This window comes from Hemitrygon akajei, chromosome 10 (genome assembly GCF_048418815.1).
Source record: "Hemitrygon akajei chromosome 10, sHemAka1.3, whole genome shotgun sequence".
Lineage (NCBI taxonomy): Eukaryota > Metazoa > Chordata > Chondrichthyes > Myliobatiformes > Dasyatidae > Hemitrygon > Hemitrygon akajei.
The window spans coordinates 113274120-113299335 of NC_133133.1; positions in this window are offsets into that span (position 1 = coordinate 113274120).

Here is a 25216-nt window from a genome sequence, read left to right on the forward strand (position 1 = left end):
ATCCCCCTCTCCACCCCCAACCATCTTCCCTCTCACCTGGTCTCACCTATCACCTCCCAGCTTCTCACTTCATCCCCCTCTCCCCCCCAACCATCTTCCCTCACACCTGGTCTCACCTATCACCTCCCAGCTTCTCACTTCATCCCCCTCTCCCCCCCAACCATCTTCCCTCTCACCTGGTCTCACCTATCACCACCCAGCTTCTCACTTCATCCCCCTCTGTCCCCCAACCATCTTCCCTCTCACCTGGTCTCACCTATCACCTCCCAGCTTCTCACTTCATCCCCCTCTCCCCCCCCCCAACCATCTTCCCTCTCACCTGGTCTCACCTATCACCTCCCAGCTTCTCACTTCATCCCCCTCTGTCCCACAACCATCTTCCCTCTCACCTGGTCTCACCTATCACCTCCCAGCTTCTCACTTCACCCCCCTCTCCACCCCCAACCATCTTCCCTCTCACCTGGTCTCACCTATCACCTCCCAGCTTCTCACTTCATCCCCCTCTCCCCCCCAACCATCTTCCCTCACACCTGGTCTCACCTATCACCTCCCAGCTTCTCACTTCATCCCCCTCTCCCCCCTCAACCATCTTCCCTCTCACCTGGTCTCACCTATCACCTCCCAGCTTCTCACTTCATCCCCCTCTCCCCCCCAACCATCTTCCCTATCACCTGGTCTCACCTATCACCTCCCAGCTTCTCACTTCATCCCCCTCTGTCCCACAACCATCTTCCCTCTCACCTGGTCTCACCTATCACCTCCCAGCTTCTCACTTCACCCCCCTCTCCACCCCCAACCATCTTCCCTCTCACCTGGTCTCACCTATCACCTCCCAGCTTCTCACTTCATCCCCCTCTGTCCCCCAACCATCTTCCCTCTCACCTGGTCTCACCTATCACCTCCCAGCTTCTCACTTCATCCCCCTCTGTCCCCCAACCATCTTCCCTCTCACCTGGTCTCACCTATCACCTCCCAGCTTCTCACTTCATCCCCCTCTGTCCCCCAACCATCTTCCCTCTCACCTGGTCTCACCTATCACCTCCCAGCTTCTCACTTCACCCCCCTCTGTCCCCCAACCATCTTCCCTCTCACCTGGTCTCACCTATCACCTCCCAGCTTCTCACTTCATCCCCCTCTCCCCCCCCCCCCCAACCATCTTCCCTCTCACCTGGTCTCACCTATCACCTCCCAGCTTCTCACTTCATCCCCCTCTGTCCCCCAACCATCTTCCCTCTCACCTGGTCTCACCTATCACCACCCAGCTTCTCACTTCATCCCCCTCTGTCCCACAACCATCTTCCCTCTCACCTGGTCTCACCTATCACCTCCCAGCTTCTCACTTCATCCCCCTCTGTCCCCCAACCATCTTCCCTCTCACCTGGTCTCACCTATCACCTCCCAGCTTCTCACTTCATCCCCCTCTGTCCCACAACCATCTTCCCTCACACCTGGTCTCACCTATCACCTCCCAGCTTCTCACTTCATCCCCCTCTGTCCCCCCCAACCATCTTCCCTCTCACCTGGTCTCACCTATCACCACCCAGCTTCTCACTTCATCCCCCTCTCCCCCCCTCCAACCCTCTTCCCTCTCACCTGGTCTCACCTATCACCACCCAGCTTCTCACTTCATCCCCATCTGTCCCACAATCATCTTCAATCTCACCTGGTCTTACCTATCACCACCCAGCTTCTCACTTCATCCCCATCTGTCCCACAATCATCTTCAATCTCACCTGGTCTCACCTATCACCTCCCAGCTTCTCACTTCACCCCCCTCTCCACCCCCAACCATCTTCCCTCTCACCTGGTCTCACCTATCACCTCCCAGCTTCTCACTTCAACCCCTCTCCCCCCCCCCCCAACCATCTTCCCTCTCACCTGGTCTCACCTATCACCTCCCAGCTTCTCACTTCATCCCCCTCTGTCCCCTCAACCAACTTCCCTCTCACCTGGTCTCACCTATCACCTCCCAGCTTCTCACTTCATCCCCCTCTGTCCCCCAACCATCTTCCCTCTCACCTGGTCTCACCTATCACCTCCCAGCTTCTCACTTCACCCCCCTCTGTCCCACAACCATCTTCCCTCTCACCTGGTCTCACCTATCACCACCCAGCTTCTCACTTCATCCCCCTCTCCCCCCCTCCAACCCTCTTCCCTCTCACCTGGTCTCACCTATCACCTCCCAGCTTCTCACTTCATCCCCATCTGTCCCACAATCATCTTCAATCTCACCTGGTCTCACCTATCACCTCCCAGCTTCTCACTTCAACCCCTCTCCCCCCCCCCCCAACCATCTTCCCTCTCACCTGGTCTCACCTATCACCACCCAGCTTCTCACTTCATCCCCCTCTCCCCCCCCCCCAACCATCTTCCCTCTCACCTGGTCTCACCTATCACCACCCAGCTTCTCACTTCATCCCCCTCTGTCCCCTCAACCATCTTCCCTCTCACCTGGTCTCACCTATCACCTGCCAGCTTCTCACTTCATCCCCCTCTGTCCCGCAACCATCTTCCCTCTCACCTGGTCTCACCTATCACCACCCAGCTTCTCACTTCATCCCCCTGTCCCCCCCCCAACCATCTTCCCTCTCACCTGGTCTCACCTATCACCTGCCAGCTTCTCACTTCATCCCCCTCTGTCCCACAACCATCTTCCCTCTCACCTGGTCTCACCTATCACCACCCAGCTTCTCACTTCATCCCCTTCTGTCCCACAACCATCTTCCCTCTCACCTGGTCTCACCTATCACCTCCCAGCTTCTCACTTCATCCCCCTCTGTCCCCTCAACCATCTTCCCTCTCACCTGGTCTCACCTATCACCACCCAGCTTCTCACTTCATCCCCCTCTCCCCACCCCAACCCTCTTCCCTCTCACCTGGTCTCACCTATCACCTCCCAGCTTCTCACTTCATCCCCCTCTGTCCCCCAACCATCTTCCCTCTCACCTGGTCTCACCTATCACCTCCCAGCTTCTCACTTCATCCCCCTCTGTCCCCCCAACCATCTTCCCTCTCACCTGGTGTCACCTATCACCACCCAGCTTCTCACTTCATCCCCATCTGTCCCACAATCATCTTCAATCTCACCTGGTCTCACCTATCACCTCCCAGCTTCTCACTTCACCCCCCTCTCCACCCCCAACCATCTTCCCTCTCACCTGGTCTCACCTATCACCTCCCAGCTTCTCACTTCACCCCCCTCTCCACCCCCAACCATCTTCCCTCTCACCTGGTCTCACCTATCACCTCCCAGCTTCTCACTTCACCCGCCTCTCCACCCCCAACCATCTTCCCTCTCACCTGGTCTCACCTATCACCTCCCAGCTTCTCACTTCATTCCCCTCTGTCCCCCATCCATCTTCCCTCTCACCTGGTCTCACCTATCACCTCCCAGCTTCTCACTTCATCCCCCTCTGTCCCCCCCCAACCATCTTCCCTCTCACCTGGTCTCACCTATCACCTCCCAGCTTCTCACTTCATCCCCCTCTCCACCCCCAACCATCTTCCCTCACACCTGGTCTCACCTATCACCTCCCAGCTTCTCACTTCATCCCCCTCTCCCCCCCAACCATCTTCCCTCTCACCTGGTCTCACCTATCACCACCCAGCTTCTCACTTCATTCCCCTCTGTCCCCCATCCATCTTCCCTCTCACCTGGTCTCACCTATCACCTCCCAGCTTCTCACTTCATCCCCCTCTGTCCCCCCCCAACCATCTTCCCTCTCACCTGGTCTCACCTATCACCTCCCAGCTTCTCACTTCATCCCCCTCTCCACCCCCAACCATCTTCCCTCACACCTGGTCTCACCTATCACCTCCCAGCTTCTCACTTCATCCCCCTCTCCCCCCCAACCATCTTCCCTCTCACCTGGTCTCACCTATCACCACCCAGCTTCTCACTTCATCCCCCTCTGTCCCCCAACCATCTTCCCTCTCACCTGGTCTCACCTATCACCTCCCAGCTTCTCACTTCATTCCCCTCTGTCCCCCAACCATCTTCCCTCTCACCTGGTCTCACCTATCACCTCCCAGCTTCTCACTTCATCCCCCTCTCCCCCCCCCCCAACCATCTTCCCTCTCACCTGGTCTCACCTATCACCTCCCAGCTTCTCACTTCATCCCCCTCTGTCCCACAACCATCTTCCCTCTCACCTGGTCTCACCTATCACCTCCCAGCTTCTCACTTCATCCCCCTCTGTCCCACAACCATCTTCCCTCTCACCTGGTCTCACCTATCACCTCCCAGCTTCTCACTTCACCCCCCTCTCCACCCCCAACCATCTTCCCTCTCACCTGGTCTCACCTATCACCTCCCAGCTTCTCACTTCATCCCCCTCTCCCCCCCAACCATCTTCCCTCACACCTGGTCTCACCTATCACCTCCCAGCTTCTCACTTCATCCCCCTCTCCCCCCCAACCATCTTCCCTATCACCTGGTCTCACCTATCACCACCCAGCTTCTCACTTCATCCCCCTCTGTCCCCCAACCATCTTCCCTCTCACCTGGTCTCACCTATCACCTCCCAGCTTCTCACTTCACCCCCCTCTCCACCCCCAACCATCTTCCCTCTCACCTGGTCTCACCTATCACCTCCCAGCTTCTCACTTCATCCCCCTCTCCCCTCCCCAACCATCTTCCCTCTCACCTGGTCTCACCTATCACCTCCCAGCTTCTCACTTCATTCCCCTCTGTCCCCCATCCATCTTCCCTCTCACCTGGTCTCACCTATCACCTCCCAGCTTCTCACTTCATCCCCCTCTCCACCCCCAACCATCTTCCCTCTCACCTGGTCTCACCTATCACCTCCCAGCTTCTCACTTCATCCCCCTCTCCCCCCCAACCATCTTCCCTCACACCTGGTCTCACCTATCACCTCCCAGCTTCTCACTTCATCCCCCTCTCCCCCCCAACCATCTTCCCTCTCACCTGGTCTCACCTATCACCACCCAGCTTCTCACTTCATCCCCCTCTGTCCCCCAACCATCTTCCCTCTCACCTGGTCTCACCTATCACCTCCCAGTTTCTCACTTCATTCCCCTCTGTCCCCCATCCATCTTCCCTCTCACCTGGTCTCACCTATCACCACCCATCTTCTCACTTCATCCCCCTCTGTCCCACAACCATCTTCCCTCTCACCTGGTCTCACCTATCACCACCCAGCTTCTCACTTCATCCCCCTCTGTCCCCTCAACCATCTTCCCTCTCACCTGGTCTCACCTATCACCTCCCAGCTTCTCACTTCATCCCCCTCTGTCCCCTCAACCATCTTCCCTCTCACCTGGTCTCACCTATCACCTCCCAGCTTCTCACTTCATCCCCCTCTGTCCCCTCAACCATCTTCCCTCTCACCTGGTCTCACCTATCACCTCCCAGCTTCTCACTTCATCCCCCTCTGTCCCACAACCATCTTCCCTCTCACCTGGTCTCACCTATCACCACCCATCTTCTCACTTCATCCCCCTCTGTCCCCCAACCATCTTCCCTCTCACCTGGTCTCACCTATCACCTCCCAGCTTCTCACTTCATTCCCCTCTGTCCCCCATCCATCTTCCCTCTCACCTGGTCTCACCTATCACCACCCATCTTCTCACTTCATCCCCCTCTGTCCCACAACCATCTTCCCTCTCACCTGGTCTCACCTATCACCACCCAGCTTCTCACTTCATCCCCCTCTGTCCCCTCAACCATCTTCCCTCTCACCTGGTCTCACCTATCACCTCCCAGCTTCTCACTTCATTCCCCTCTCCCCCCCCCAACCATCTTCCCTCTCACCTGGTCTCACCTATCACCTCCCAGCTTCTCACTTCATCCCCCTCTCCCCCCCATCCATCTTCCCTCACACCTAATCTCACCTATCACCTCCCAGCTTCTCACTTCATCCCCCTCTCCCCCCCAACCATCTTCCCTATCACCTGGTCTCACCTATCACCTCCCAGCTTCTCACTTCACCCCCCTCTCCACCCCCAACCATCTTCCCTCTCACCTGGTCTCACCTATCACCTCCCAGCTTCTCACTTCATTCCCCTCTGTCCCCCATCCATCTTCCCTCTCACCTGGTCTCACCTATCACCTCCCAGCTTCTCACTTCATTCCCCTCTCCCCCCCCCCCAACCATCTTCCCTCTCACCTGGTTTCACCTATCACCTCCCAGCTTCTCACTTCATCCCCCTCTCCACCCCCAACCATCTTACCTCTCACCTGGTCTCACCTATCACCTCCCAGCTTCTCACTTCATCCCCCTCTCCCCCCCAACCATCTTCCCTCTCACCTGGTCTCACCTATCACCACCCAGCTTCTCACTTCATCCCCCTCTCCCCCCCAACCATCTTCCCTCTCACCTGGTCTCACCTATCACCACCCAGCTTCTCACTTCATCCCCCTCTGTCCCCCAACCATCTTCCCTCTCACCTGGTCTCACCTATCACCTCCCAGCTTCTCACTTCATCCCCCTCTCCCCCCCCCCCCAACCATCTTCCCTCTCACCTCGTCTCACCTATCACCTCCCAGCTTCTCACTTCATCCCCCTCTCCCCCACCAACCCTCTTCCCTCTCACCTGGTCTCACCTATCACCACCCAGCTTGTGCTCCTCCCCTTCCCCCACCATTTTATTCTGTCTTCTGCACCCTTCCTTTCCAGTCCTGATGAAGCATTTTGGCCCGAATCTTCGACAGTTTATTCCTTTCCATAAATGCTGCCTGACTAGCTGGGTTCATCCACCATTTTGTGTGTGTTGCTCAGGGTTTCCAGGGCCTGCGGAATCTTGAGTGTGTGCTATAAAGCCTCAGGTTTAGGATCAAATAGGTGACCCCCTCCCACAGCACGTCCTTCTGCTTTCTGAGAGATGGAAAGCCTTCAGCTTCTGAGCTCCTATTTTCCACATCGATTCTCCCTTCTACTTCCAGCTGCACAACCAGCAGAACAGTTACTAACTTCCATATCATTAGGCAACTCAAATTATCGCTCAGATGAATGAACACATCAACATTAGCCTGCCTTCTCCCCGGCAATTTCCCCGATTCCCTGGAGTCAGGCGCAGCAATCCCTCAGCTCGGTACGTCCTAAATGATGGGCAGGGGGTGTGTTGCCAGATCCCTCGGCACGGCAGTTAACCTCACACCTCACAGAGCCAGTGACTAGCAGATTGTGGTTCACTTCCCACTGTCGTCTGCAACGAACTTGCACGTTCTTCCAGCAACCGCGTGCATTTCCTCTGAGCGCTGCACAGGGTTAGTGAGTTGTTGCCGTGTTCTAGAACATACAACATAGAACAATACAGCACAGTACAGGCCCTTCTGCCCACAATGTTGTGCCGACCCTTAAACCCTGCCTCCCATATAACCCTCCACCTTAAATTCCTCCATATACCTGTCTAGTAGTCTCTTAAACTTCACTAGTGTATCTGCCTCCACCACTGACTCAGGCAGTGCATTCCACACAGCAACCACTCTCTGAGTGAAAAACCTTCCTCTAATATCCCCCTTGAACTTCCCACCCCTTACCTTAAAGCCATGTCCTCTTGTACTGAGCAGTGGTGCCCTGGGGAAGAGGCGCTGGCTGTCCACTCTGTCTATTCCTCTTAATATCTTGTACACCTCTATCATGTCTCCTCTCATCCTCCTCCTCTCCAAAGAGTAAAGCCCTAGCTCCCTTAATCTCTGAACATAATCCATACTCTCTAAACCAGACAGCATCCTGGTAAATCTCCTCTGTACCCTTTCCAATGCTTCCACATCCTTCCTATAGTGAGACGACCAGAACTGGACACAGTACTCCAAGTGTGGCCTAACCAGAGTTTTATAGAGCTGCATCATTACCTCGTGACTCTTAAACTCTATCCCTTGACTTATGGAAGCTAACACTTCATAAGCTTTCTTAACTACCCTATCTACCTGTGAGGCAACTTTCGGGGATCTGTGGACATGTACTTCCAAATCCCTCTGCTCCTCCACACTACCAAGTATCCTACCATTTACTTTGTACTCTGCCTTGGAGTTTGTCCTTCCAAATTGTACCACCTCACACTTCTCCGGGTTGAACTCCATCTGCCACTTCTGCATTCTATCAATGTCTCTCTGCAATCTTTGACAATCCTCTACACTATCCAAAACACCACCAACCTTTGTGTCATCTGCAAACTTGTCAACCCACCCTTCTACCCCACCATCTAGGTCATTAATAAAAATCACAAAAAGTAGAGGTCCCAGCACTGATCCTTGTGGGACACCACTAGTCACAACCCTCCAATCTGAATGTACTCCCTCCACCACAACCCTCTGCCTTCTGCAGGCAAGCCAATTCTGAATCCACTTGGCCAAACTTCCCTGGATCCCATGCCTTCTGACTTTCTGAATAAGCCTACCGTGTGGAACCTTATCAAATGCCTTACTAAAATCCATGTAGATCACATCTGCTGCACTACCCTAATCTATGTGCCTGGTCAGCTCCTCAAAGAACTCTAACAGGCTTGTTAGACATGATCTGCCCTTCACAAAGCCACGCTGACTGTTGTCACCAGAAGCCTGGCGATATTTGTAGGCTGCCCCCAGCACATCCTCGGATGTGATGGTCATTCATGCAAACGATGCATTTCAATGTACACATGACAAACACCCACACTCTGTATGGATCCCTCATCAAACAGAGTCTTAAATTTCATCGCCCCGTATAATCTTCAGTCAGATAGACTGTGACCAGGTCAAACCGATTCCACAAAAGAGCTGAGTAGCTCTCCCAGCAATGACAAAATCAAGTCAGTTTCACAAAGTTATCAGGAACAAAGAAAAATACCGTCTTCAACACAGGAGATTCTGCAGATGCTGGAAATCCAGATCAACGCACACAAAATGCTGGAGGAACTCAGCAGGTCAGGCAGCATCTATGGGGAATAAAGAGTCGACAATTCAGGCTGAGACCCTTCATCAGGACTCCGACTATCAACAGCACCCTGATGAAGGGTCGTGGCCAAAATGTCAAACTTCGTTCCTCTCCAAAAATATAGTCCTTCCTCATTGTGCCATTCACTCTGAATGTGTGTCCTCTGAAAAGCAACCACTTAGCCATTGACGGTAGTTTCTCTTCATTTATTTTGTTCAAGCCTTTGTAAGTGTAAGCTCTTCTGTTGAATCACCTCAATTAAAGTCTTCCCTGCATCAGCCAACCATCCCGGTTCCACTAACTCCACAAACTCTTGTTATGTCGGGGTCAGAATGTTTGGCAATACTTGCGGGCTGCCTCCAGCACATCCTCAGACTGTGTTGGTCATTGACGCAAACAACGCATTTTACTGAATGTTTCAACGTACATGCAACAAATAAGGCCAATCTTTTGTTTGATAGAGCAGTGAGAAAATGTCCTGCACTTTGGGATCATTTGGTTTCCTCCTCTCGCTCTTCCTCCTCCTCCAGAAACAACCACATGGATATTCACCCATCTGGCCACATGGAGCACCACTTTAACATTCCACCTGGGAAAAGGCGTTTAATACAGTACCACACTGATGGTTCAGCCCAGATTTACCATAGAACACAAAACAGTACAGCACAGTACAGGCCCTTCGGCCCACCGTGCTGTACCAACCCTTTCAACCTACTCTAGGATCAATCTAACCCTTCTCTCCTACAGAGCCCTTCATTTTTCTTTCATCCATGTGCCTATCTAAGATGTCCCTAATGTGTCTGAATCTACCACCACTCCTGGCAACGTGTTCCAAGCACCCACCACGCTGAGTAAAAAACCTACTTCTGACATCTCCCCTAAACTTTCTTCCACTCATCCCCTTATATTGGCCATTGCTGCACTGGTGTTGTTCAGTCTATCTATGCCTCTATTAATTGTATACACCTCTGCCAAGTCATCTCTCATCGTCCATCACTCCACTAGTCTCTGGAGTCGGATTTGAACCCACAACCTTCTGCCATTTCATCTTATCCATTTTTATTCTTGTTCAGAGATACAGAACAGTAACAGGCCCTTCCAGCCCAATGAGCCTGTACTGCCCAATTACACCCATGTGACCAATTAACCTACTGACCCGTACAAAGTGGGAGGAAGCCAGAGAGCTTGAAGGAAACGAAATGTGGTGGTGGGGAGAATGTACAAACTCCTTACAGACAGTGGCATGAATTGAACCTGGGTCGCTAGTGCTGCGCTAACCTTTACACTGCTGTGTTCCCCTAAAGAACATATTAAGTTAAATAGCACTATTTTTTTAAAAAGAAAACAGCAACATTAATTGCAAATTACTTGGCACAGTTTCAAAAATTGTTTAAGACCAGGATCCTTACAGATTAACACACACAAAATGCTAGAGGAACTCAACAGTTCAGGCAGCATCTATGGAGGGAAATAAACAGGTTGACATTTCGGGCCGAGACTGTTTATTCCTCCCCATAGATGCTGCCTGACCTGCTGAGCTCCTCCAGCATTTTGTGTACGTTACTCTGGATTTCCAGCATGTGCAAAATCTCAAGGGATTAAATATTTGAGTGCATCATAACATGCTTCACGACACAGAAGATGGCTCTTTGGCCCTTGAGGACCTTGCTCCCCCAATGCCATTAGTCCCATCCCCCCTGTAGTTTATCCCCTCCCCGTTGAGCAGGATGTCAGGATGCCTCCGCAGGCCGACTCTCCCTTCAGTGTTGCTCTCCAGTTCACCACCTTTTCCTCAAGCACACTTCGCATCTCCCTGGGTGAACTGACAGGACCTTGCGTTCAACGAGATGTGGATAAAAGCTGTGGCTTGGGTTCAGTGAACCACCGCCGTTTCTGCCCCATTCCTTTCACTTACAACCCACAGAAATGCAAACCGATTACAGTGGGACGTGACATTTCGAGCTCAATGAATGAAACCAGCTGGGAGAATGTTAGTCTAATTGATATAAATGTTAATTCAACACACAAATAAAACAGCCACTGTTGCAAGATGCGATTAGGTTGAGAATCAGATTCAGATTTATTTATCGCGGGTACATGTCAACATAGAGGGAAATGCATCGCTTGGCCAACAACCAATACAACCGAGGGACATGATGGGGGCAGCCTGCAAACATCACCAGAATGCCAACATTCTGTAACATCTGAAGCATTTCTGAATGTGTTATCTCCCATTGTGTACACAGAACTACCGTAGATTCCGGATTTTAAGCCGCTACTTTTTTCCCACATTTTGAACAGCTTTGAACTCTGCGGCCTTTAATACAGAGCGGCTAATGTATTATTTTTTTTCATGCCGCCGAAAACATTTTGCCTCGTAACAGTAGACCAATAAAATTAATGAGTAGTTCACAGAGGTCCAATGAAATTGTACGATAAATCAAGCGCACTTTCACAATTAAATTATTGTAAATCAGTCATTTGTACTCACCCTCATCAACATGGAAAACACTCGAAGAAAAGCATTGTGCTGCCTTTATGGCAGTCATTTAGTTTATAATATTTTCGCTTAGTAATTCATTTGTTAGTTAAAGTTAGAACTGTTTTAACTATATTTGTTTTCTGTACTACATCCCGGGATGCTATGACGTCACACCCGGTTTCGCCGCGTCTTGTGGGAAATACCGGTTTGCGATAAACGGGAAGGAGGGGGTCGAGTGGCGGAGCGAAAACGCTGCTTTTAAGTTAAAGGCGATCAATAACTTTTCCTGGTAGGCTGCAGTATATATATTTTTTACCAGTCGTTAGGAGATATTGGAATGTTGTTCAGTAAAGAAGTATACGCAACGTATATTTAAAAGTAGCCGCGTTACGGGCACAGTTCGAAAAAAAGCATTTGCAATATGTATTTGTTTTTGTTACCATATGGATTTAATTAAAAGTTAAAAAATCCTCACGTGTAATATCTTTCTGTGTAAATATCTCATATTACAACGTGGGACACCTGCGGCCGAAAATCCGGTGCGGCCTAAAATCCGGTGCGGCCTTTACAAGTAAAAAATTGATTTTATTTCTAAAATTAGAGCCAGCGGCTTTTAATCAGGTGCGCTCTGTAGTCCGGAATCTACGGTAAGTGCCACGATGCGTACAGCACTGAATGAGGAAAATCAGCTATCAATACTGGCTGGCTCCGTGCCATTCTCCATGCTTTCTCCTCGCACAACAGGAACTTGTCCAAGTTGCTTTGGAATTGCTGTTGAATCCACTCCTGTCACCCTTGGGCAGTACTGACCCGATCATAACCAAGATACTCCTCCTCCTCTGATTGGCTTTACCCTCTGACCTTTGGAATGTCAACCCAAAGACTCCCGTAAGTTTCTACAGATGTACTGTGGGAAGTATTCCAACTGGGTGCATCGTCTGCAGATGGGTTGCAGACTCAAGTCTGTTCCATTTGCCTCACCCTACTAAAAAGGCTCTACTTCATAGAAAAATACAGCACAGAAACAGGCCCTTTGGCCCATGTTGAACCACTTAAACTGCCTCCTCCTATCAACCTGCACTGGGACCACAGCTCTCCATGTACCCACCTCTTAAACGTTGAAATCAAGCTCATGTGCACTGGCAGCTCATTCCACAATCCCACAGCCCTCTGAGAGAAGCAGTTTTCTCTGATGTTCCCCTTAAACTTTTCACTTTTCACCTTTTACCCTTAACCCACGATCTCCAGTTGTACTCCCACCCAATCTCAGTGGAAAAAGTCTGCTTGGAAAAACCCTATCTATACCCCTCATAATTTTGTATACCTCTATCAAATATCCTCTCATTCTCCTGTGCTCCGGGGAATAAAGTCCTAACCTATTCAGCCTTTCCCTATAACTCAGGTCCTCAAGTTCTGGCAACATCCTTGTAAATTTTCTCTGTACTCTTTCAACCTTGTTTACATCTTTCCTGTAGATAGTGACTAAAACTGCACACAATACTCCATATTAGGTCTAAACAATGTCTCATACAACTTCAACATAACACCCCATTTCCTGTACTCAATACATTAATTTATGGAGGCCAATGTGCCAAAAGCTTTCTTTATGTATACCTGTGACGCCACTTTCAATGAATTATGGACCTGTATTCCCAGGTCCCTCTATTCTACAGCACTCCTCAGTGCCCTACCACTCACTGTTTAAGACTTACCCTGGCTGGTCCCAAGTATAACACCTCAAATTTGTCTGTATTAGATTCCATCTGCCATTTTTCAGCATATTTTCCAGCTGTTCCATCTCCTGCTGCAAGTTCTGACAGTCTTCCTCACTACCCACTACACCCCCAATCTTGGTGTCATCTACAAATTTACTGATACAGTTTACCACATTATCATCCAGATCACTGATATAGATGACAAACAACAATGGACCCAGCACTGGTACATGCAACACTCCACTGGTCACAACCTCCAGTCAGAGAGGCAACCATCTGCTATCACTCTCTGGCTTCTCCCACAAAGCCACTGTCTAATGCAATTGACTTTTTTTAAAGCGTTTCGCACCAGACAGTCAGCCATTCTTGTTTGGCGTGTGGTGTCAGGGTTGGTTTCTTTTTGGATTAACCGGGTCACGATATGAACATTCCTGACTCGACCCTTGTATTTTTTACGAGGCCGAGTGGCTAGCTTGACGCTCGACCCGGCACGAATGGAAAGCGTGCTCGGGGGTGGCCCGACTTGGATTCGAACTCGGAATGCAATTTACTACCTTATCTTGAATACCAAGCAACTGAACCTTCTTGACCAACTTTCCACGCAAGGCCTTGTCAAACGCCTTGTTTACGCAGACAACATGCACTGCCTTGTCTTTATCAACCTTCCTGGTAACTTCCTTGAAATAGATTGGTTAGACATGACCTACCAAGCACAAAGCCATGCTAACTACCCTTAATCAGTCCATGTCTATCCAAATATTCATATATACGGTCCTTTAGAAAAGCTTTCAATTACTTTCCCAATATTGATGTCAGGCTCATTGGCCTATAATTTCCTGGTTTCTTTTTTAGAGCCTTTCTTAAACAGCAGAACAACATTGGTTATCCTCCAATCCTCCAGTACCTCACCTATCACTAAGGATAATTTAAATATCTCTGATAGGGTGCCTGCAATTTCTGCACTTGCCTCCCACAGGGTATGAGGGAACCCCTGTCAGGCCCTGTGGATTTATCCACCCTAATTTGCCTCAAGACAGCAAACACCTCCTCCTCTGTAATCTGTACAGGATCCATGAAGTTGATGCTGCTTCACCTCACTTCTATAGACCCTGTGTCCATCTCCTGAGTAAATACAGATGCAAAAAACTTAAAGATCTCCCCCATCTCTTTTGGCTCCACGAATGGATTCCCATTCTGATCTTCCAGAGGACCAATTTTGTCCCTTGCAATCCTTTTGCTCTTAACATATTTGTAGAGTCCTTTAGGATTGTCCTTCACCTTGTCTACTAGGGCAACCTCATGCCTTCTTTTACCCCTCCTGATTAATTTCATAATTGTTCTCTTGCATTTCTTATACTCCATAAGCACCCCATTCGTTCCTACCTGCCTATACCTGCCATGCACCTCCTTTTTTTACTTAACCAGGGCCTCAATATCTCTTGAAAACCAAGGTTCCCTAAACTAGTTATCATTACCTTTGATTCTGACAGGCACATACAAGCCTTGTGCTCTTAAATGTCACTTTTGAAGGCCTCCCACCCTTGCCAGAAAACAGTCTGTCCCAATCAGATCAATTCAGTCTTGCCAGATCGATTCTGATACCAGCAAAATTGGCCTTACTCCAATTTAGAATCTCAACCCACGGACCAGGCCTATCTCTTTGCATAGTTACTTTGAAACTAATGGCATTGTGGTTACTGGATGCAAAGTGTTCCCCTTCACAAACTTCTGTCACCTGTCCTGTCTCGTTCTCTAATAACAGATCCAGTATCACACACACTCTTGTCACACTACTGTCACCTGTCCTGTCTCGTTCTCTAATAACAGATCCAATATCACACACACTCTTGTCACACTACTGTCACCTGTCCTGTCTCGTTCTCTAATAACAGATCCAGTATCACACACACTCTTGTCACACTACTGTCACCTGTCCTGTCTCGTTCTCTAATAACAGATCCAGTATCACACACACTCTTGTCACACTACTGTCACCTGTCCTGTCTCGTTCTCTAATAACAGATCCAGTATCACACACACTCTTGTCACACTTCTGTCACCTGTCCTGTCTCATTCTCTAATAACAGATCCAGTATCACACACACTCTTGTCACACTTCTGTCACCTGTCCTGTCTCGTTCTCTAATAACAGATCCAGTATCACACACACTCTTGTCGGGACTTCTACGTGTTGATGAAGGAAACCTTCCTGAATAAAGAACCTGGAGGAAACCCACATGGCCATGGGGAGAAAGTACAAACTCCTTACAGTTAAATCCTAGCCTAATCATAGGTCAGTTTACAATGACCAATTAACCTTCCAACCAGTACGTCTGTGGACTGTGGAAGGAAACAGTGCACCTGGAGAAAACCCATGTGGTCACAGGGAGAACATACAAACTCCTTACAGGCATCAGTGGGAATTAACCAGGGGTCACCAGCACTCTGGAGCATTGTGCTAACCACTACCCTATTAATGCGGCCGTCCCTTTCTTATTCCTCAGTTCCACCCATAATGCCTCCAGTCTGTCCTGACTGAGCACTGCCTAGTAATACCAACCCTCCTGCTTTGTCACGTCGAAAACAATGCAACCCCAGATTATTGAGCTGCCAGTCCCGCCCCTCCTGCAACCAAGTCTCACTAACGGCTACAGTATCATAATTCCAGGTGTTGATCCGGGCCCTGAGCTCACCTGCCATTCCTACAACACTTCTTGCTTTGAATTATACGCAGCTCAGGACATTAGTCAAACCATGCTCAACCTTTTTGATTCCTGCCTTTGTGGAGACAGTATCTGTCTCCACAACCTCTCCACTATCTGTTCTGGCACTCTGGTTCCCATCCCCCTGCAACTCCAGTTTAAACCTCACCCCACCACCCCTCCCCCCACTACATGCAGCACTACCAAACATTCCCACGAGGATATTAGTCCCCTTCCAGTTCAGGTACAAACTGTCTCTACTGCACAAGTTCCACCTTCTCTGGAAGAGAGACCAATGATCTAAAAATCTTATGCCCTCACTCCTACACCAGCTTCTTAGCCACGTGTTAAACTGTATAATCTTCCTATTTCTGGCCTTGCTAGCAAGTGGTACAGGTAGCAATCCTGAGATCACAACCCTGGAGGTCCTGCCCTTTAACTTAACACCTAACTCCCTGAACTCCCTGTGCAGACATCGTCACTCTTCCTACCCATGTCATTGGTACCTACATAGACCATGACCTCTGGCTGTTCACCATCCTACCCAAGAATGCTGATTACTCATTCTGAGATCTCCCAGACCCTGGTACCTGGGAGGCAATATCCCATCTGGGAATCTAGTTCTTGTCCGCAGAACCTGCTTTCTGTTCCCCAACTAACTAATTCCCTATCAAAGCCGCCTCTTCTCCCACCTTCCCTTCTGAGTCACAGAGCCAACCAGTGCCAGTGACCTGACTGCCGTGTCTTTCCTCTGCTAGGTCATTCCCACCCCCCCACCCCCAACAGTATCCAACAGTAACCTGTTGTTGAGGGATTGGCCACAGGGGTACTCTGCACTGGCTCTTTAATTTCTCTCCCCTTCCTGACTGACACTCACTTTCCTGTGTCCTGCACTTTGGGTAACTACCCCTATATGTCATATCTATCACCCCCTCAACCTCCCAAACGATCCAGAGTTCGTTCAGATCGAGCTCCAACTCCTTAATCTGCAACAGGATGCACTTCTCAGGGACACTGGAGGGCTCCCGGCCTTCCTCTACAAATGGATCCTCGACTTCCTACCGGACGACCACAGTCTGTGCGGATCAGAAATAACATCTCCACTTTGCTGACAATCAATACTGCCACACCTCAAGGACGTGTGCTTAATCCACTGCTCTACTCTCTCTACGCCTATGACTGTATGGCTGGTCACAGCTCAAATGGCACCTATAAATTTGCTGATGACATAAGTATTGTTGGCAGATTTCAGATGGTGATGAGGGCATACAGGAGCAAGATATATTAGCTAGTTGAGTGATGTCACAGTAACAACCTTCCACTCTACGTTGGTTAGACCAAAGAACTGACTGTGAACTTCAGAAAGGGTAAGGGAGGGAACACACACCAATCCTCAGATAGCATCCGAAGTGGAGGGAGTGAGCAATTTCAAGTTTCTGGGTGTCAAGATCTCTGAAGATTTATCCTGGACTCAACATAATGACACAGCTAAAAGGGGATGCCACAGCAGCTATATTCCATTGGGAGTTGGAGGAGATTTGGTTTGTCATCAAAGACATTACAAAATTTCAGAATTCAGAATCAGAATCAGGCTTAATATAGAACATAGAATAGTACAGCACATTACAGGCCCTTCCGCCCACAATGTTGTGCTGACTCTCAAACCCTGCCTCCCATATAACCTCCCACCTTAAATTCCTCCATATACCTGTCTACTAGTCTCTTAAACTTTACTAGTGTATCTGCCTCCACCACTGACTCAGGCAGTGCATTCCACGCACCAACCACTCTCTGAGTGAAAAACCTTCCTCTAATATCCCCCTTGAACTTCCCTCCCCTTACCTTAAAGCCATGTCCTCTTGTACTGAGCAGTGGTGCCCTGGGGAAGAGGCGTTGGCTGTCCACTGTATCTATTCTTCTTAATATCTTATACACCTCTATCATGTCTCCTCTCATCCTCCTTCTCTCCAAAGAGTAGAGCCCTAACTCCCTTAATCTCTGATCATAATCTATACTCTCTAAACCAGGCAGCATCCTGGTAAATCTCCTCTGTACCCTTTCCAATGCTTCCACATCCTTCCTATTGTGAGGCGACCAGAACTGGACACAAGTGTGGCCTAATTAGAGTTTTATAGAGCTGCATCATTACACTGCATTTCTTAAACTCTATCCCTCAACTTATTAAAGCTAACACCCCATAAGTTTTCCTAACTACCCTATCTACCTGTGAGACAACTCATATTACAGCATGTGTTGTGAAATGTGTTGCTTTGTAGCAGTAGTACAATGCAACACATAAGAATAGAGAAAAATATGAATTACAATTATAAAATAGTTAAATAATAGTTTATAGTTAAAATAGAAATAAAAAGGTAGTGAGATAGTGTTCATGGGTTCAATGTCCATTCAGAACTCAGAAGAAGGGGAAGAAGCTGTTCCTGAACTATTGAGTGTGCCTCTCCAGGCTTCTGTACCTCCTTCCTGGTAGTAGCAATGAGAACAAGACATGACCTGGGTGATGGGAGTCCATAAAGACGGATGCTGCCTTTTTGAGGCATCGTTCCTTGAAGACATCCTGGATACTGCAGAGGCTTTTGCTCTTTACAGAACTAACTGAGGTTACTACTCTCTGCAGCTTAGTTCAATCCTGTGCAGTAGACCCACAAGCATACCAGTTAGAATGCTCCACAGTAAGTCTGCAGAAATTTGCAAATAACTTTGCTGACGTATCAAATCTCCTCAAACAATGTTGCTGTTGTGCCTTTTCTGTAGCTGCATTGATAGGTTGAGTCCAGGATAGATCTTTGGCAATATTGACACCCAGGAACTTGAAATTACTCACTCTTTCCATTTCTGATCCCTCTATGAGGACTGGTGAGTGTTCCCTCATCTTACCCTTGCTGAAGTCCACAATCAGTTCTCTGATCTAACCGACGTAGAGTGGAAGGTCGTTGCTGCAGCACCACTCTGCCAGCTGGTATATCTCGCTCCTGTATGCCTTCTCATCATCATCTGAAATTCTCCTAACAATGGTTGTATCATCAGCAAATGTCTACAAATGTACCATGGAGAGCATTCTAACTGGCTGCACCACCGCCTGGCATGGGGAGGGAGGCTACTGTACAGGATCAAAATAAGGTGCAAAGTGTTGTAAACCTAGTCAGCTCCATCATGGGCACTAGCCTCCGTAGTATCCAGGACATCTTACATGAGTGATGCCTCAAAAAGGCGGATCCATCATCCAGGACATGCCTTGTTCTCATTGCTACCATCAGGAAGGAGATATAGAAGCCTAAAGGCACAAACTCAATAATTTAGGAACAGCATCTTCCCCTCTGAATGGACATTGACCTCATGAATACCACTTCGTGTGCATATATACACATACTTGCTGTAATTCACAGGGTTTTTTCTACTATTATGTATTGCATTGTACTGCTGTTTCAAAGACAACAAATTCCATTGCATATTGCCGGTGATATTAAACCTGATTCTGATTCCCACATCCCATAAGAGTAGTATTCAGCTAACTTGCCTGGTTTCTCTGCTGTTCTAATTAAGCAAGTATAAAGAAGGAAAAGCAAAAATTAAACTGTGGGGAAAAAATCACCTTCAGCTTTTTCACCTCCCTCCTTTCACTCAAGCTTCAAAGAACTGAAGCCTCAAAATCCCCACTCTAACCCTGTCCACTCCAACAATGGCCACTCCGCCTGCCCCGGCCAATTCCGATTGCAGACTGGCCTCTGTTCAAAACATCAAACTGCCTCAAGTCAATGCTTTATGTACTCAATTGGTGAACCTGATATCTGAATGGCCACTGCTCCAGAGACTTCATACATCGCCAAAAACAGAAAATTTCTACAGATATAGCATGAAAGGCATTCGACTGGTTGCATCACTGCCTGGTATGTGCCGGATTGTAAGAGGCTACACAGGGTTGCAGACAACAGCCAGCTCCATCATAAGACCATAAAACATAGGAGAATAATTAGGCCATTCAGCCCATTAAATCTGCTTTGCCATTTCATCATGGCTGATCCCGGACCCCATAACAGCCACAAGACCATAAGACATAGGAATAGAATTGGGCCATCATGGGCACAACCATCCCGCCATCAAGGACATCTTATAAGGCGATGCCTTCAAGAAGGCTGCATCCATCATTAATACCCACCCCCACCACCCAGGACATGCTCTCTTTTCTGTTTGTTACGATCAGGGAGGTGCCTGAAGACACACACTCAGTGTTTCAGGAACAGCATCCTCCTCTCTGCCATCAGATTTCTGAATGGACATCAAACCCATGAACAATACCTCACTATTTTTGCTCTCTAATTGCACGACTTATTTAATTCTTATATATATTTCTTATTCTAATTTATGGTTTATTTTCATAAATCAACAAATTTCATAACATATGTCAGTGATATTAAACCTGATTTTGAAATTCATGAGCAAGAAGACACACACTCAATGTTTCAGCTTCTTTCCCTGTTGTCAGGTTTCTGAATGGTCTACAAGCGTATGAACACGACTTCACTATTCCTCATTTGCACCATTTTTTTGGTAATTTATAGTCATTTTCATGTCTTGCGTTGTACTGCTGCCACAAAGCAACAAATTTCATGACATATGTCAGTGATAATAACCCTGATTCTGATCTCTCCCCTCTCACCTTAAATCTATGCTCAAAGGGCCTGTTTTCCTGCTGTAGCACTCAATGACTTCCTGAGGGGCACAGATTCCTCCAAATAGCAAGCTGTCACCGCACTACTGTGGCAGATCACAGTGAGCATGGGCAAGGATATTATTAATCAAGCAGCTCAGCTGAAGAAAATCAGATAACTGAAAATTTAAATGAACAATCACACAAATTGTCTGGATGGAAAGGAGTATAATTTATCAGAAGCTGGCTCCTATAAGCTGCTAGTCAATGCCTTCTGTGCTTGCTTTGATCATCAAAACATGGAGGCACCTTTATGAACACCCACAGCACCCGATGATCCTGTAATTTCAGTCGTTGAGGCCGACGTGAGAGCATTCTTCAGGAGGGTGAACCCACAGAGAGCATCCAGACCAGATGGGGTATCTGGCTGAGTATTAAAGACCTGTGCTGATCGACTGGCTGAGTATTCACCAATATCTTTAACCTCTTGCTGCAAGAGTCTGAGGTACCCACTTGCTTCAAGTAGGCTTTAATTGTACCAGTGCCGAAGAACGTGGGCTCAATGATTACTGTCCAGTAGCACTTTGCGAGGTTGGTAATGAAACGCATCAACTCCTGCTTGAGAAGCACCTTGGGCCTGCTCCAACTAGCCTGCCACTTAATAACTTGAGATAACTTCACTCAACTTCAATCGCCTCATCACTGAACTCTCCCGTAACCTATGGACTCACTTTCAAGGACTCTTCATCTCATGTTTATTTATTTATTATTACTTATTTATTGTGTATTTGCACAGTTTGTTGTCTTTTGCGTATTGGTTGTTTGCCTGTCCTGTTGGGTGCAGTCTTCCATCGATTCGATTGTCTCTTGGAATTACTGCCTGGCCTGCAAGAAAATGAATCTCAGGGCTGTAAGTGGTGACATATAGTATATGTACTTTGAGAATAAATTTACTTTGAACTTTGCACCTGTCAATGAAAAGAGCAACAACATAGCCTTACTCCTCCAGGGACTCAAAGACAGGCCTGTGTCCCACCCTGCACCAATTCACCTCCAACTTCAGATCTGCCTGACTTACACTCCCACCCCAGCCAGCAACATCTCAGTTTTAAAATTCCTCAGCTTGCCCCATGCCCCTCGCACTCCGTGTCTCCAAACCCTCAGATTAGATTTCAGCACCCTCTCCATTCTGGCTTCCTGCATAAATGGGTAAGTCGGTTTAAAGATTAAAGATTAGCTTTATTTGTCACAAGTATCTCAAAATGTACAGAGAAATGTGTCGCTTGGTGTCAACAACCAACACAGAATGGGCACGTGCTGGGGGCGGCCACACTTCCAGTGTTGACATAGCACACGCTCAGCTCACTAACCATGCATCTTTGGAACGAGGGTGGAAAGCAGAGCACCCAGAGGAAATCCACGTGATCTCAACAGACTCCTTCCTTACAGCAGTGGGAATCGAACTCCAAACGGTGATCGCGGGTGCTGTAAAGCGATTGCGCCAGCCGCCTCATTCCGTTTACTATTGTCACGTATATTGGGGTACGATAGCACCAGCAATTTCTGGTCCAATTCATACCACTAACTGTAAGGAGCTTCTATGTTCTGCCCGTGACCATGATGGTCTCCTCCCATGTTCCAGTTTAGGGTCAGTACATTGTGGACATGCTTTGTGTGGTGACTCGTGCAGGCTGCCCACAGCACATTCTCATTCGGCGTTGGGCATTGATACAAATAACGTTACACACTATGTTTCAAGGCTCATGCAAGGGGGCAGAACTTCAAGGTGATTGGAGGAAAGTATACAGTGGATTTCAAAGCTAGTTTTTTTTTACAAAGAGACTGGTGGGTACATGGAATGCATTGCCAGGGCAGTTACATTAGGGAGATTTAGGAGTCTCTTGGAAACATGGATGATAGAAAAATGGAGGGTTAAGTGGGAGGGAAGGGTTACATTGATCTTGGAGTAGGTTAAAAAGTTAGCAGAACATAGTACTACACTTGTAGTGTTCTATGCATTGCGACAGCCAATCTGATTTCCAACAAGACCAGGTGTTGTAGTGTGCTTCAGCAATATCAATTCAAGAATAAATATTGGCCAGAACAAAACTGTGAATGTCTCAGCTCATCTTCCAAACACTGCCCTGGGAACGGCGACACTCAGCTTAACCTTTCAGCTGTACAACCCGAATCAACTTCACACCTCCTCTCCAAACCTTGTAGCAGAAACTTCACTGCAAATCCCAACACTCTGTGAGTGAGTAGTCAGCCCAAACATTTTGCTCAGCTCTCTGTCTGTGAGTCTAAAAGCCCAGGGCCAAGGACTGGAGGCCCAGTGGCGGCCTGTCCTGTGGTTGGAGGCCTGTCTACGTGTGTATGAGGTGCTGGGTAGGTTTGAAAGGAAGCTTGTTTTTCCTCATTGTCTTGTTTAGCTCTGCTGCTGTTGGTATTGTTCTGCCAAACATAGTGGGCAAGTTACATTGGCACCAGAATGGGTGGTGATATCTGAACATGCTTGGGTGTGTTGGCTGTTAACTCAAAGGGTACAGATCACTGTATGTTTCAATACACATACGATAAGTACATCTGAATCAGGATCTCTGTCCGATAGTTGGGTGACAAGCACCTGTTCGATACACAGAGGCTGCCTTCGAGTTCCTGCATTGGTTTGTTTGTTCCTCCGACACCGAAGCAAGACACTAATTGGACAGTGCCCTCCTTACCTCCAGAAAGAGGGGAGGCTGGTCCTGCACACCAGTAATTCAAAGCATGCCAACTCCAGGAAGAGATCACAGTCGTCTGAATAAACCTGAATATTAATTTGCCCAGTTCTTTCCACAAATGCTGCCTGACTCACTGAGTCTTGTTTGAAGCTCCCTACTTTAATACTCAATCCAGCCAGCAATAAATGCTAGCATCCTGCTGGTATTCCTAAACACTTACTAGATCCGCTTACTAGCTGTTCGCAAACTTATGTTTCGGGACTGGATCACTTACCATTCAGATTATCCCTTTGTTTTTCCTGCCACAATGCGGAATTTCACTTTTTCCCACATGTCACCCTTCCTTTGGCACATCGAGTGACACCTCTCTCCAGCTCATCTCACCGCAAGCTCCTGGCCATCACTTTTGTCTCCTATGGCTAACGTTTACTCCAGGTGTCTCAATGCTTTCTTTCCACAAAATTACAAAATTCACAAAATACACACATTGATCAGGGATTTACAATTTCAAAATTAAAATATGGTTACTATTAATCACAAATCACTGCATTTCCTGCCGGGCCCAATGTCCTCAGAACCCCCTCCCCCACAGTGACCGTGTGTTCCTTCTCACAAAAGCACTCAAGTGTGGACGTAACCCTGGAAGAGAGGCAAGTGGTCAGTTCGGGCAGACCCCCTGACTCCCCCCACCTGGTCCCACAAATGGCCATCTTGGCCAGGCCCAGCAGCAAGCTGACCAGTAGATCCCCAATCACAGCTCAGCCACTGTGACCCAATTCATCCTGAACCGGCATGGATAACCTCACTCTCCTCAACACTGACTGACTCCACAACATGTAGACTCACTTTCACGGACTCTACAACTTATATTCTCAGAATTATCTATTTAATTTTTATTTGCATAGTTTATCTTCTTTTGCATATTGGCTGTCTGTTGGCCTTTGTGTGTGTGTAGTTTTTCATTGATTCTGTTGTATTATGGAGGGCATTCTGACAGGCTGTATCACTGTCTGGTATGGGGGGGGGGGGGCTACTGCACAGGACCAAAAGAAGCTGCAGAGGGCTGTAAATTTAGTCGGCTCTATCTTGAGTACCAGCCTACAAAGTACCCAGGAAATCTTCAGGGAGCGGTGTCTCAGAAATTATTAAGGACCTCCAGCACCCAGAGCATGCACTTTTCTCACTGTTACCATCAGGTAGGAGGTACAGAAGCCTGAAGGCACACACTCAGTGATTCAGGAACAGCTTCTTCCCCTCTGCCATCCAATTCTTAAATGGACATTGAACCCTTGGGCACTACCTCACTTCTTTTAAATATATCTAGCATTTCTGTTTTTGCACAATTTTAATATATTCAGTATATGTATACTGTATTAAGTATACTGAATAAGATATACTTATTTATTTATTATTATTCTTTTTCTTTCTATATTATGTATTGCATTGAACTGCTGCTACTAAGTTAGCGCTGGTGATAATAATCCTGATTCTGAATCTATTTCTTTGTTCTACTGTGAATGCCCACAAGGCACTGAAGATCAAGATAGTATATGCTGACTTTTACGTACTTGGATGCTGAATTTACTTTGAAGAAAAGTTGAAGACAATGGTATTCTTCAGGGGAAATTTTAAAATCATAGAATACTGCAGAACAGAAACTGGCCCTTTAATCCATGCTGACCTAATCATGCAGCTAGTCCCATTTACCTGCACCAAGACCAGATTCATCCAAACCCCTCCTATCTATGTACCTATCCAAATCTCTTTTAAATCTTACAATTGAACCTGCACCCACAACTTCTGCCAGCAACCCGTTCCACACTCACACCACCCTGAGTGAAGAAATCAGTCAGGGAGATAAGCGTCACCTGGCACTGAGTATTGAAAAAGAGAGACATCTGGCAATTGTCATTTCTTTTTGATAATTTCATTATAATTTAAAATACTTTACATCTGTGCAAAGCTTCCAGAGATCACACTTTGAGCAATACAGTGTAGATCCCGGCCCTTCGGCCCAAACAGTCCCTGCTGACAGCGGTGTCCAACCAGCTA